This window comes from Tachypleus tridentatus, chromosome 1, assembly GCF_004210375.1.
Source record: "Tachypleus tridentatus isolate NWPU-2018 chromosome 1, ASM421037v1, whole genome shotgun sequence".
In the NCBI taxonomy this organism is placed as follows: Eukaryota; Metazoa; Arthropoda; class Merostomata; order Xiphosura; family Limulidae; genus Tachypleus; species Tachypleus tridentatus.
This window is the reverse complement of record NC_134825.1, coordinates 53911101-53927101: the sequence shown is the minus strand read 5'-3', so window position 1 is coordinate 53927101 and position 16001 is coordinate 53911101. Positions and strand designations below refer to the sequence as shown.

The window sequence follows — 16001 nt, the reverse complement described above, 5'->3', positions numbered from 1 at the left end:
ATGTCATTTTACGTGCGAAACTTGTAAATAGAAAAGAAAGGCAAAAATTAAAAAATGAATCCCCACATCTATATTGGCCTCTCAATTCGGCGGATATTTCTCCTGCTACATATACTTTATAATTCAAACTATGCACAGTTTCATTATAACGTTTCATATCTCTCCCATATTTGCGATATGATTTGTTTCAGCTCGAGGTGTATCTATCAAACATCATCTTAACTGGGAAATATGACTGAGTTCTAGGCATATGCGAAAATTAAGATAATAATTACCAATAACGCTTATTTTGTACTTCCTACATCTGTAGTTTTATTGATAAGAATTAGGCTTGTTTGGATTGTTTGTTTGTTTGTTTGTTTTTTTGAATTTCGCGCAAAGCTACTCGAGGGCTATCTGCTCTAGCCGTCCCTAATTTAGCAGTGTAAGACTAGAGGGAAGGCAGCTAGTCATCACCACCCACCGCCAACACTTGAGCTACTCTTTTACCAATGAATAGTGGGATTGGTCGTCACATTATAACGTTCCCACGGCTGAAAAGGCGAACATGTTTGGTACGACGGGGATGCAAACCCGCGACCCTCAGATTATGAGTCGCACGCCTTAACCCACCTGGCCATGCCGGGCCCGGCTTGGCTTGGCTTGTTTGGAAAAGTTGTAATATATATCAGTCAGTAATGCTTTGATGGTCTTTGTTTTGGTTTCATTTTGTCTTGGTATGATATTCTAATATCCTCGTTTTGGTTTTACTTGTTTTAATACAACATAACAGATACACGAGAATGATTATGAACATATATCCTCATACATTAAACTACTTTAACAGGTGTTTGTATGGAATGACATCTGTTTTCACAAATTACTTGAACTCTTCACTCAACCACGATTATCAGGGTGTTGGAAACTGTTCACGTGATACTCTATTTCAGCACGCCATATACATGCGTGTATATACATACATAGTAGAGTATTGATACACACCAATACGGTGTACACAGCGGAACGAAGGGGTGTTATCTCTCCTACACAGTACGTGACACTAATGTTCATAAGGGGTCGTTGACATATGCCTACCCCCCTTATCTATTAAACCGTTTCTAATGGTAGTTGTTGTGAGAAGATATATCTCACGTGCTCCATAAGGTTTGAAGGGAAATTGTTGAAGAAATGCCACTGACGCGTGTTTGTTTCCCAGAGTTCTGAGCCAGACAATGTTAATTACGAACTACATAATCTGCGTACAAGTACTGTCTTTAGTGCAGTGTATCTAACACAATCCTTGTAGACAGAAAAACTTTTTTCCAACACTATTTCACAGAGAACACGTATTTATATTATTTAAAAAATGAATTTAGGTGGTTTGATGAACATGTGGACTGAATGTTTCACAGTCTTTCGTCTTGGCCCGGGATAGCCAAGTGGGTTAAGGCGTTCGACTCGCAATCTGAGGGTCGCGGGTTCAAATCCCTGTTGCACCAAACATGCTCGCCCTCCCAGCCGTGGGGGCATTATAATGTGACGGTTAATCCCACTATTCGTTGGTAAAAGAGTAGTCCAAGAGTTGGCGGTGAGTGGTGATGACTAGCTGCCTTCTCTCTAGTCTTATACTGCTAAATTGGTGATAGTTAGCGTAGATAGTTCCTGTGTAGCTTTGCGCGAAATTCAAACCAAAAACTTCCAGTTTCTTGTCTAATTATTACATCATAAAAAACAGAGATTTTCTTCCAGTATTATATTTAAATTCTAAGAGTTATAAACATTTAACTCAAGTCCCTTCAATGTTTCAATGGAAACAGGTTTACGTTTTGAACCTCCATTTCATAATTCGAATGTCCACTAGTTCTTTTCTGCGCTCTTCCTTACATGATATTATCCGTCCTATCATAAGAATATCAATACTAAACTTCGTGTTACGTAGAGTTTCATCAAAGTTTCCCTCGCTAGTACAGCGGTAAGTCTACGAATTTACAACCCTAAAATAAGGGGTTCGATTCCCCTTGGTGGGCTTAGCAGATAGTCCGATGTGGCTTTGCTATAAGAAAAACACACACATTCTCACCAAAATTTAGTTTAAGAAAATTCAATTAAATACTCATGTTAATTCTTTTCACTCCATACAACTATTTGACTAGAAGTTTTTAAACGATCTCATCTAAAGCCCTATGACTCTTAGCAGTGTATATTTCGCTCTGAGTGAGTTTCTTTAACTAAGTTAATTAGGAATTCTCAACGTACGTTGTACTTAATAGGCGCTAGAAAAACAGCTGTGGCACTATCCATAGAATTCAAGTGTTGCTCTCTATAATTTTGAATTACTCACCAGAAAAAAGGCAGCTAGCCAATCAGTAGCATTCACTGACTCTTTGAACAAAATGACGAAACTGATTATCACTTTAACTTATTTGCTTGTTTATTTCAGAATTTTCGCGAAAAACTACACAAATGGAACCTGCGTATTGGCAACCCTACTTTTGAACTGATACACTGTAGGAAAAGCAGCTAGTCAACAGTACCTACCATTAACTCTTGTGCTACTCCTGTCTAACAGAACAGTAAAATTTGGCCATCACTCTTATTTTATACCTACCATTCCAAAGTGCAGAACGCATTCTTGCGCCGATGGGCCACAAACCATAGATCCTAGAATTCACAGTTCATACATGCTGATAAACAGGACGTGACCAATGCAGTATCAACGTTTATTAAGCGTTTACCTCTGAATCAGTGGAATTATGGCTGGTACCTCAGCATTTTCTAACTCGCAGTTCAACTTGAACAATTAGGCCACACCAAAGCTCTCTAAGGCTCTAAAATATAACTAGGACTTTTCATTAAATTCCATACTGAAGGTCTTAATTGCATCAGTTTACAGCTTTCAGTATTTGTCCACACTCATTAAGACTGTTCAGATTATTTCGAATTGAGGAAGCAAAGTCAACATACTCAACAAAGTTAGTTTTATTCAGAAAAGCCTGAAACGAATTGGTTATTAGGGCGCTTCATCTCACAAGCTGCGGATCGCAAATTCAAATCACATGACAAAGCATTGCTCGCCCTTCCAGCCGATGATCAATCCCACTTTTCGCTGGTAAAAGGATAGCCAAAGAGTTGGTGGTGGATGGTGATGATAAGGTGCCTTTCTTCTAGTTTATCACTTCAAAATTAGAGCCGATTAAAGCAGATAGTCTTCATAAAGCTATGCACGAAATTGTAACCAAAGAAACGAAGGAATTGTTGATATATACTTCAAAATGCCTATTTTGAAAGTGTTCGGGCTAATAATGACCATTGAGCTTTTGGGTGATTTTCTACTAATCACTGAACGATTTATGTTTGTCCTTATAACTTTACTCTCTTTGTGAATTTATTTAATATAGATATAACTATTGGAGAGTCTTCACTGTATATTGTTCTTTACTCCCGAACTTGTAAATATATTATATGCTAAATAGAACCACAATACAAAAGCCAACGATGATTTTATTGCCTAAATATTTTTGCATATTTTACAGTAATTTCTGTACAGTGATTCTGAAATGTTTTCTCTATCACGTACAATTTTTTTCACAAAATCTCATGTATTTTTAAATAAGTGAATCACTTCATTGAAACTGGGTAACATTTTGTAATGCGTAAAAGGTTGACAACCACTGGCTATAGATTTCTCCAGACCAAATGCCACGTGAAAGTCTTATCAATCCTTCTATAACGCATTAGAAGCACACCGCTGGTAGATAAAAGGTTAACAGGTCATGACATGTCATTTCTGGATAGTATTGTTTGTGCTTGCACTTTGTCATTATTATTTTTTATTTTCAATATTATTTTTTCGTTGCTATAGCAACGATGTTCTATAAATAACCCAAACATATTCTGTTACATTTGAGGTAAATTTGTTGTAAGTTTGATCTAAGTAAGGGTTCCACACTCTTTCCTAATTTTTAAAAAATCATTACGTGATACAACAAAGAAAGAATATTATTTTCGAAATCCGCGTACTGAACTATGAAACTCCATTATTAAAACCAAAACAATTTATAGAAAATTTAAATTTACAGACCTGTGTAATTATTTTGAATGGTAAGGTTAGGAAGTTAGGAAGAAAAACACATGTTCAATGCAACATTTCAAAATATTTTAAAACTATACAATCTCTTCGTTTTCTCGAAAAAGCTAAAAAGGAAAACAGTAAACATTATGAAGGCACTTTTTAAAACAATTACTTAAGTTTAACAAATGTGAAAAATTCGCCGAAGCAAAAATATATAACACTGGTTTTATCATCCATTGAAGCAAAATAAATATGAAGTCATTGTTGTCGGCAACTCTTCAATGCAGTAACTAAACAATTGAAAACCAATTTCTCTTTTATTTATTCACTAAACTAATTATAATTATGGTACCGACAATTAGTCCAGGCCATTCCATGTTTTTCAGTTTTCGGAGTGCTCTCTTTTATTTTAACTAAACCGAATAATAAATTTAAAAAGCGTGAGTATGACATAATTATGTTTGTGTTATTTTTCTACTCATAATTAATACAGTATGAATGAGTGAGCAATGTGTATATGAAAATACGATCCTTCCAGTTTTTAGTTATGTGTGTGTTTGTGTTTTATTATAGCAAAGCCACATCGGGCTATCTGCTGAGCCCACCGAGGGGAATCGAACCTCTTATTTTAGCGTTGTAAATCCGTAGATTTACCACTGTACCAGAGGGGGACTTCTAGTCATGAAACTGCTTACACAAACACAAAATAAACTGGATTTATTTCGAAGGACTCGCTAAGTAACAAAACAAGAATAAACATTTTAAGTATATAATTTTTTTTTTCTAAACTATGCTTATAATGAGATATTTATATCTTAAAAATTATTCTTTGGAATATATATCAAAGCTCCATTTAAAGGGATATTTTATTCAACAAACCTCAATTCGTAATATTATTTGGCCAGGAATTCTCGTGTTTGGGTCAGCGGATCACCCGGGAGCCGAGAGAATTTGTCAGGGGGTGTCGTAGCAAATACACGAAATACACTCTATTAAGATAAACAGTATTTATAGATTCATTTGTCAGCCGCCGAAATTGAAAAATCTAATATAGTTGTACATTTATCTTTGGCTGCGTGGGATAACCTCTGTCTATTGAAGGCATAAAGTAACCAACGTCTCAACATTTTATTATGTTATGTGATGCCTTGCTCCTGAGAATCGTCACCTATACATAAGTACAAGACTCAGTAAAAATGCGGAACATTCTTGGTAGAAGGCCTGTGCTGGGAAAGTTTGCACTAGAGTAACAGTGCTTATAGCAACAATGGTTTCTTCTTGGACCTTCCCCTCCAGTATCATAGCGTTATGTTGCGGATTTACAACGCTAGAAACCAGGTTTCGATACCCGTGGTGAATAGAGCACAGGTAGCCCATTATTTAGTTTTTTGCTTAGCTTCAAACAAACAATCTTAGACCCACAACATATAATGATAATACGTTTTCATTGTGAACTACAAATAGAAGATAAATATTTTCCTTGTTTACTTGTATATATGACAGCTTCTTATGTTGCAGCTCACTTTACATATATTTGGAAGCAACAGTTAAACCAACCGTTCGGGTTCATGCTAAGTTTCCATGACATTTAATCACAGATTTCTAACTTTGAAGTTATCACTGACGTCAACAGACCTAAATATACATTGCTAAAGTAGAACAATGTCTATTGATCTACCGTGCTTTCACTTTTTTAGACAAAATTTGGTAGCAACAAAAAACTTATAAATTCATATGTGGATATTTGCTACAGTTATTGGCTATAATGACATACCTGTACCAGATAGCTACGTCCATTGTGTATCTCTAATAAACAGACAGAACACGTACAAAATGGAATCAAATTTTGAATCGATAATGCACGTGTCGTCTGTCTGGTTTTTTAGCACGTGACAGACACCATACACAAGCAGCTCTACATAAAGCCACAAAACTGTTTGACTTTCGCGTAGAAATTTCTAGGACGAGTATGTACAAATATACTGCCTCTCACTGTAGTTGTACTTAAAGAAAAAGTCTCTCACATGTTTCACTGAAAATAAATGGTTGTTACATGTTGAAACCATCCCAAACTGAATAACTTTAACATTGGACTTGTCTGTAAAAATAAGCTATTTCGTTCTTGTTTTGTTTTTCTGTTTTTGTTGTTTGACATTTATTTATTTGATCTAATCAACGAAAAGGACTTGATTCTCGAAGTTCTAAGGATAAACAAAAGAGAGATAGGGTTATAAGCCTGAAGAGTAATGTCTGTTGAACAAAAAAGGGAATCTAAATAATAGAAAGTGAAGTAATATTGTGAAGATATATTTTTTTATTTTGTTGTTATTCTACATAAATATCTATATTCTACAATAAGAGACCTTCCACAGTTATACATATAAACTTATATTTCACAACTACAAGAAACCTGGTTTTATTTTCCAGTTTACTCTTGATCATGCATATTACTGAGGGATTTAATTCTCCGAAATCGAACTACATCGCTGGACAAGTGGATAATCAATAAACTAAACTGAATCTCGCGAATTTTTTTCACCAAAATGCACAGAGTAACTACAATTTTACAAAACAATTTATTATTTAATTTATTATTAAAATCTCAAATTCACTTTCCTTCATGCTTAGCTCTTTATCAGTTTGGTTTGGTTTGTTTTGAATTTCACGCAAAACTACACGACGGTTATCTGCGCTAGCTCTCCCTAATTTAGCAGTGTAAGACTAGAGAGAAGGCCGCTAGTCATCACCATCCACAGCCAACTCCTGGACTACTCTTTTACCAACGAATAGGGGGATTGACCGTTACATTATAACACCCCCACGGCTGAAAGAGCGAGCATGTTTGGTGTGACAGGGATTCGAACCCGCGACCCTCGAATTACGAGTTGAGTGCCTTAACCATCTGGCCATGCCGGGCCACTCTTTATCAGAAGTCGTTGTATTATCAAAATATAAGAGGAAAGATTCCCTTAGTTTACCAGAATTATGCAAAAAGACATTTATGAGAAGGCAAAACAAAAATTATTAATTCATAAGTGCGTAAATATTCACCCACAGCTAGGGTGAAGGTTTTTCGTTATCCTATAATTTTGGGAATCAGACATAATCTATATATATGAACATAATTTAGATCTTTTATTTCACATCATTTAATCAAAGAAACTACAAAATTACTTGGCAAAAAGACTACCAGAAGCCGTAACATTAGAACGTGTATTTTCAATGAATTCGGTATTTCCAAATCTTCCTTAGTTCTCTCGGGTGAGGACTTAAGATGTTTAAGAACCAAGTTATCCTTTACCTTCCTCTAGGCAGGTTTCATTCGGGTTTATGAAGCAAAAGTATATACTTTTGAAGTGATGCAAAATTATACAAACTAGTATATAGCAAAAACGAAAATTATTGATTTTAAAAGATTATATGTTTTTATAAATAAATACAAGACATTTCACAGCCTGTGCGTTTCTTTAGACACACAGCTTACAAAAAAAAAAAAACTTTCCAGACACTTTTTAACACGTAGCACAGTGCACCTCATAGCTATGTAAATTAGCTCTGTGAGTATAGATACAATCTCATCAAGATGAATTAACTTAAAGTGAGAAGAGATTCTGAACTTTTGAATATAGGTCTAAACATTATGTGTATTAATTTTAGTGCTTGATCACCCACAGTTAACTGTGTATGAAACCACTCAATTTTGTTTAGAACTTTACAGAACACCATCTCAAATTAAGATTCCGGTGGTTAGGAAGTGTGATGACGAACCTTATGTTTGAAGGTTATGACTAAGTATGGACCTGGAAGTAGAAAGTTGAACAATTCACTATTGACTGTACTGTTCCAGCTATGAAGAACTATGGTTGATGTTTGACGGTGTGGAGTATTTTCTGCACTTTAGGCGTGGGACCTATTTGGGAAGCAAGTATGCGTCTGAATGTCCATAAATATCATATGTTTCACGTAGCGCGTCAGTTTTTTGTTTGATTTTTTTTACTTCAGCAAACAAATGCGTTATTAGAGCTGAAAGATTTTTCGTGCCTCAAAACGCGTTTGATCAATAGTCCTAAGGAATTAACTATTGGACTTAAACTTAAGGCTACCAGTTCTCATTACATTTGAAGAACCAGTACGACAGGTATGCTTACTAGAAGACATGATTGACATTTCGTCTGACAGAATACTCTAGCTATTCATACTGAAAGCTTTGGCCACCATAACATCTTTCCTGTCTCTTCTTCCTTTCATAGACTACATAGCGAAGATAACAAAGTGTGTTTTTTTGTACAGTTATTATTTATAATCGAAATTATAACAGAATGCTCTCACGTCTATGGATTTGATATATTCTGTTTGTTGTTAAATTAAGCTCAAAGCTACACGAGGGCTATCTACGTTAGCCCTCCCTAATTTAGCAGTGAAAGACGAAAGAGAAGGCAGCCAGTCATCACCACTCAGCGCCAACTTTTGGGTGACTCTTATACCAACGAATACTGGAATTAACCATATAACATCTCCACGGCTTAAAGGGCGAGCATGTTTGAGGGGTCGGGGATTCGTACCCGCGACCCACAGATTGTGAGTCGAGCACCCTAACCACCTGGTCATGCCAGTCTCGAATTCCTTCTGATAGATTGTTAAACGATCTCAGCTAAATATGTTTTTGTTATTATTTTTCAAAATTCTTAGTGTTTAATGGAGGAAATTAGACATTTTGGCGATAAAGTTAGAAAAAAAAACACACCTTTACTCTCCAGATAATAACAACTTTTTTATTTCAGTTAATGGCTTCATCGGGACTAGTCGAACTTTGAACTCAACTTACTATCCGCCTTACCTCAAAGTCATACTCCTTATCGCTTATATCACAAGAATAATGTGTGTACATGTGGTTTTAAGGTACTTTTTTCTATGTAGGTTTATTGTTGTAATCTATCAAAATTCGCCTCTTAGAAACAAATAAGCATATTGTTGCAGCTCACCAACTATTGTTCTTTGTAATACCACAGAAACATTTATTATTGTAACCCTCGGAAGTATTTCAGCTGTTTAAATACGTGGATATCTCGCTGTAATAATTATCAAAATTTATTTTATGGTAATGCTCCCCAGTGGCTCAGTGGTAATTCTGAAAGCTTGTAACTATGAAACCCAGGTTTCGATTTTCTTAGTGGCTTCTGTACAAACAGAATTTAATAATTGGCAAATGTATTGCTTTAAGACTCACTATTTGGTAACCTACTAAATACCGCGCTATTATTACACTGTTAAAATCCACACGAAATTATTTTTTTAATACAGTTAGTGAGTATTCATCTAAAACAACGAAGGTTTATCCATAACATTTCATTCTATTTTTCTTAGCAATCTCTTACGAAAAGTCAACTTTGTAGTTGCAACTATACAAAGAAATAGAAGGCGCATTCAGTGATACATAATGTAACGGATTTAATAATGTATATTTATTTTAATATCTGTGTTTGTTTCAGTTTAATATATATCAAGAAATGCATATAACGTATATTGTTAGATGTGTATTGCGAAAATTCCACATATTCTCCCAATTTCTAGAAGATTCTTGAGCGTAAGCATGAACAATGTGCTATGTATGTATGTAAAATACTAGTATTTGCCAGTATTATTGCCAACTGAAATTTCGAGAACTTTGCCTTAAAAGTTTTAAAAGGTATCCAACACAACGCGGAGAGGCATTTTAATACTGTTGGTTTACTACAGTTAGTATACTATAAACCTCGGAAGCTATAACTGTAATAAACGCTTATTAATCGGAAAACTACCGATATTTGATCAGGTACGTTTATAGATTTCAAACATTACAAACCGTTTAACTTCAGTGAATTAACTTCGGACGTTAATATTTCTACAAGGATTTTAGATATCTTCGTCGAAGAAAAGTTAGCTTGTAAACGGCGTGAGGTTAACCGTCAAGAGAAGTATACCAGTGCATCAACATAAAATTAGTGATTCCCTAGCGCCTGTTTGAACAAACTGATCAAACAAAAGTCCCTTGGCATTACGTCCGGCAACTTGACCAATATGTCCACATACAAAATAGCATAGATACCCGTTTCATTCTCCATCTTCTTGAAGTATGCAGCAGCTGATATGATGTGTCGTGGAAGCAGCTTGCGTGCACGTGACTCATCTCTCTCTTCTCTTTCTTTCTTTTTTCCAGGCGGAAATCCTTCTCGATTATGTTGCATACTGTTGCCAGGGGCATGTGGAAGACAGTTGCTTCAGAACGCCATGTTTATGGATTCTCTGTGTTACAAGATATTGCACTGTTATTTTAGAGAAACTCCTCCATATTTTATCTTGAAAATGTGTTTAACTGCTGCTGGATTTCAGTTGCGTGATATATAATCGGGAAAATTATATTATACAACTAAAGAAATAAAAGTAATAATACCAGAATGTCTATAAATACCTCCAACTTAGATATTCTACACAACTTTTAAATTAGTCGAGCCAAGTAACAAAGGCTGTTTCGAGTATAATTATTATTATTTCTCACAAAGGCTGCTTCATTAGAAACACGTTATTTGAAGGAACACAATATACAATGAATTGCACATAAGTTTCTTTTTCTTTTAATATAGTTACATTTGTTTGAAATTAAACATAAATCTACACAATGGGCTATCTGTGCTTTGCCCATCACAGGTATCGAAATTCGGTTTCTAGTGTTTTAAGTCCGCAGACATACCGTTGTACCATTGGAGAGCAATATGGTTGAAAAACACAACATACACTGGTTTACATACGAGTTTTTCTTTTTATTATGATGGTCAAAAGTGAGATTTTCATACCGCTTCTGCTGTTTGTGTGAAACTTGACTAAAATTAGAAGAAGTAAAACAAAATTTCTTAGATGTTCAAGCGACTTCAAATCATGTTAAACTCGTGCATGAAACAAGTACAGCTTTAAGAATATTTTAAATGAAATTTTCCAAAATGTGATTTTTGTTTTATACGCTACTATGTTAATTTAACTCATTGACAACATCGGATTTTACATTTAATAGATAAAAGTTTCGTAGTGAATTATCAAAGTGCTAATTAAATAGTATAACACTTGTCATACGTACTTAGTGTGTCTTCTTGTTGATAGTGACAGTTGTTCACTGAATTGCCTACACAAGAGATAAAAATGAAATATGTGTAATCAACTGTTAAGCATCTCTATAAACTCTTAAAAAGAAAACTGATGATCTAAATTTCATAACACGTTTATGGTTGTGAATCACAAAGCAACAGTTTGTAACACCGATACAAATTTCAGACACTTCAATATGGCGAGTAAAACAATTGGCGTATTTGAAAGTTTTTTTATTGTGAACCAAAACACATCTGAAACATGACTCGTAAGCTCCATTATTCGCACAACTCTAATGTAATAATACACACACACACACAAGGCATGTTGTAAGTGTAGAATAAGTAGAGTATATTTATTCCGCACTAGATTCGCTATTATATTTGTTCTTTGTAGAAGTTGATATCAATCAGAGGACAGTAGCTGATGTGCTTACCAATGTAGCAAGAAACGGACTCAAACTTCTGGCTGTACGTTTTCAAAACATTCCTTCATCCTCGTATTTTCATGAAATCCAGTTTGCAAAAACGTTTGAATTACCAGCGTAAGCTGTTCGAAAATACATTATTTGTAAGAGTTAATTTCGTCTGTAGGAACAAACAATATTTTGAATTTAAAAATCTCATACTTGAGTCACCATTATCGCTACTTCTTTCAAATAATGTTGAAGCCATTGGAGGCTTTTTCAAACTTTTAGTCATTTTTAGATATATATACAATATTTCAGATTTTCCTTATTAAATAAGTTATCCCAAGACTTTTATATTAGAAAATACTCTACGTTAGAGTTAAATTAAATTATTTATTATAACTGAACATCCTTACTTAATATTAATATTATATCGAATATTTTCAACAATCCACCGTGTAACTAGTTTGCAACCCTCTTCTTGCAATATATTAATTGATATTTTACTTAAATATTTACTAAATTAATAAAAATAGTAAATGATAAATGAAGAGCTTTTACGTCAAGCGCAGAGATATGCCCTACAAAATCTCGATTTATTGGGGAAGAAAGTTTGTTTGATTGTTTTTGAATTTCGCTCAAACCTACACGAGGGGTGATGACTAGTTTTCTTCCCACTAGTTTTACAAGCCCCCTCAGCCCCCCAATATTGTTACCTACATATATTCATAAAATATGGAAAACACAATCGTCGTTGTTGCTTAACAATTAACATCAAAGAGACATAGATTTGTAGAACTCAACGTCTTTATTAAGATTAAAGATAGTTAGCCTGATAGTGACCTTACTTTTCCTCAGAGTGTATTAACTTCACATGGGATAATTCGTTTCTGCTATGTAAACTATGTCTTTATGTTATATTTCTTTTGATTTGTAGCTTTACTCTTAATGGTATATTAAATGTTCAATCTAAGCTAATATTGATTTTCTTTATTATTATGTATTACCTTCGGTGGAATTTAGGTGAGCTTCCTCTTTTACATATACGCATATTTTCATAAACAGATTGTTTTTAATTTGTAACAATGAATTATTAATCAGAGTATGAGTTTCCAATGAAAACTGAATTGAAAACGCAGTTCAAAATAGCACACCTTTCTGAAATGTACCTTGGTATTTACATTATTATAATTTACCATCTATACTTTATATTGATGACAGTTTACCTTAGTCTCCCCACGAAAATATCCTGGCGCTGCCACTATATAACGCTGAAAGGGCAATTATGTTTAATATGACGGGGAGTCGAACTCGCGACCCTCAGATTACGACTCGAACGCCTTAACCACTTGACCATGCCGGGCCTGGGAAAGAAGAAGTGGCTTATTTTGAAAGTAAATATATACTGCGTTTTATTGTATAATTGTGTATTCTGTACGTAGACCATCGGAGAAAATACTGACAAAGCTATATAACATTATACACTCGTTACTATTCGCTTGTAAAACGCCTTGTGATGACGTATGCCATTTACTTAGAAAATAAAGAAACTACAAACGAATGGCACAGAAAAGTAACCACAACTCGTTCTTGAAAAATAAATATGCAAAGATGGGTTCGTACCTTTCTGTTTCGTTTTTCCAAAGTATGAAGTTATTAGCATGCGTACTAATGAAATTAACTGTGTACACCGTACACTATCATAGGCAAGAAATATTTTATATTTTTATTGAAACTGGATCACCTGCTACACTAAACACTTTCTACAACAATGTATAATGTATAAATTACACTGTTGTTACACATTGTCGATTCGCATAAGATTCTTGCTAGTTGTATACTTGGAATTACTATACAAATGCATTGCTTCACCATTTTCTTTATGTTATATTATTCCCTTTTCATAACTTTACTGTGCTTAAGATCAATATTTCTATATAGATATATATAACGCGGTTTCAAGTTTCTTCCTAGCACAGCCGTCTCCGAAGAAGGCCAAACCCAGTGGCAAGAAAACTGACGTTTTATGTCAGTTCCTGCTTGCATAGCCGACACGAATCTCTGTCACAACACATACGCACTAACACAGCGTCTAATGGGGGAAAAAACATTCTCTTCCTTTCTACGGCCATATTGTATTTTAGAGACTAAGTATGTATTACGGGATTTGTATCAACCCATATCATTTGTAGTCGAAATGTATTATCTTAAAGATCATGTTAGAGAAAAGATCGGCTTCCAGACTGGATTTATTATTGTGTACACTTATATCAATATAGTTTAACTATGTCACGCCACTCCAACATTGTTTGTTAAACTGGACAATAATGAAATCACCACGGCAGTTTAAGTTAGACAGTGAGATTAATATCTGGGGTTAACATGTTTGAAGCAATTAAAAAAACAAAAAACATAATTAGGATAATTTTCTTTATTTATTAAATCATCCCCTATTTATTGACATAAAAATATAAAGTAACAAAAGAAAAACCTACAACGTTGTTTCTAAACAGATGAACGTACTCGTACGTTACTTACTGTATTTGAGACAGTAAGTCAGTGACATGTAATTGCATTTACAAAAATATTATTCTTTCCTTTCTGAACAACGATGCTGTTTGAAACATTCATTATAGCATAATAACATATACCAAAATAAACTATATATGTGTAGATAACATTTTCTTAGCTTAGGAAACGTTAAAGAGGTGCAATCAACGTATTTTTATGCATCTAACCAAATTTTACATTCTCTCGATGGGGCAGGGGTTTGTCTACAAAGTTACAATGGTAAAAATTTGGAGTTCGATTATCGTGGTGGACATAGCAAACAGTTCATCGTGGCTTTGATCTCGAAAATCAAACCGATTTTACAAACTAAAGTATTGTGAAGCTTGCTTTTTTAAATATAAATATGTGTTTGTTAACATCGTTAAACTTTCTGCCTCATAAATGTAGATTTTTCTCACTTGCTATACGTGAGTTGTAGCCTCATGAGTACAAGGTGCTCTTGTTAACCAGCATTCATATATACATATATGTATGTATGTTGTGATCTGGTTTGCCATCTTGATGAAGTTTATTTATTCAAACTCAAGTTACTTATGCTTGGTGAATCTTATGCGTTAATTATCTTTCATCTGGTAAAATGTAAACCACTGTTGTAATTTAACTTAGACTTTTCCAGGTCTACAGTTGGTAACCTTTGGTGAAAATGTAGAACCAAAACGTCGAGAAATAACAAGAAAATACACTTCTCATCTGGCACTAAATGTGATTTATTTACAAAGAATACTCCAGAATGCTACATACTGTAAACAAAGAAAATAAAAAGCCATTAGTACTGTTGACTTGTATTGTTTGTCGGGCTGAAACAATACCAAATTAATTCTTTCTTTTATAGTAATAAAAATAATAAATCAAGCTTTTAAACCTTCAGAATCAATATAGTCAAGTAATCGTTTCGTTATATTTTTGCATATGTTACAAGATGTGAATACTCGTATAACTAAAGCGTCAATTTGTTAGTGACATCATCTGATTGCTTTGATATCATTCTTAAAAATATATAATTATAAACACTCGAGAGAGAAACGTTAAGACACAGTAGTTAAAATAACTGCCGTTTGTTTGTTGTAGTTTTTTATAACAGACTAAATTAAAATTTTGTGTTTGTTAATTACATTGATTGTCGCCCTTGATCTCGTAAGGAGCTTATTTTTCAGAAGAATGCCTTCTCGTGCACTACGTTTTATGAACTTGAAATACAATGAGCGTTCAGGTATTATAAAAGTTCAGACGACATTCAACTTTGGACCTAAGCTTCTGCACTTTAGCGAATGCAAGCAAACATCTGGCGCTATACCACGTGACGCACTCGTTATGAAGCAAGCAGGTAGCACAGCAGACCTTAGTGCGGAAAAAAGAGACAAGAGGAGCGGCAAAACCATACACCACCCAAAACAGAAAATGTAGAACTAACTGAAAGATTTCCTCTTTGCTAACTGCAATGTGTTGGTATTTCATAAAATGCATATCAAAAAACAAAGATGCACAACCTTATACACTACGCACCTTCCACACTTCGTTATATGAGGTTCGATAGGTCCGAAGCTTAAACTTTATATTTCAATTTCACATGTGACCTTCAATAAATCTAGTGTTGTAAGCAACAAACAGCGGACAAAAGGTACATGGCATAACTTTTCAAACTGAAATTTAAGAAAAGTATTAGCAACAGCGATTGATATGAAAATAATTTACCAGTAAGTGTTACAAAACGTCTTTAACTAGGGGACGCAAAATTTCTCAGCCTCTTTGCTTAAGGAGTTTGTTAGACCCTATTCCTCTCAGTAAGCGTACGAGAGATCTGTCATAAGTACGTAATAACAACGCAAGCAGTTATTCTTAAATATATTGGCGTTC

At 34.4% G+C, this 16001-nt stretch overlaps 1 long non-coding RNA gene across 2 annotated transcripts; it reads right to left on the bottom strand.

Annotated features, from left to right (window-relative positions):
• Window positions 1-8845: 8845 nt before the first annotated feature.
• LOC143248915 (uncharacterized) lies at window positions 8846-13575 on the bottom strand. 2 transcript variants are annotated; one of them, XR_013027287.1, is made up of 4 exons: window positions 13200-13575; window positions 11604-11716; window positions 11160-11204; window positions 8846-10333 (listed from the first exon to the last, which is right to left on the bottom strand). It is a non-coding gene; the product is annotated as an uncharacterized LOC143248915 (long non-coding RNA). The 2 variants fall into 2 exon arrangements; XR_013027283.1 differs by having other exon boundaries at window positions 11160-11716.
• Between the last annotated feature and the right edge of the window lie 2426 nt (window positions 13576-16001).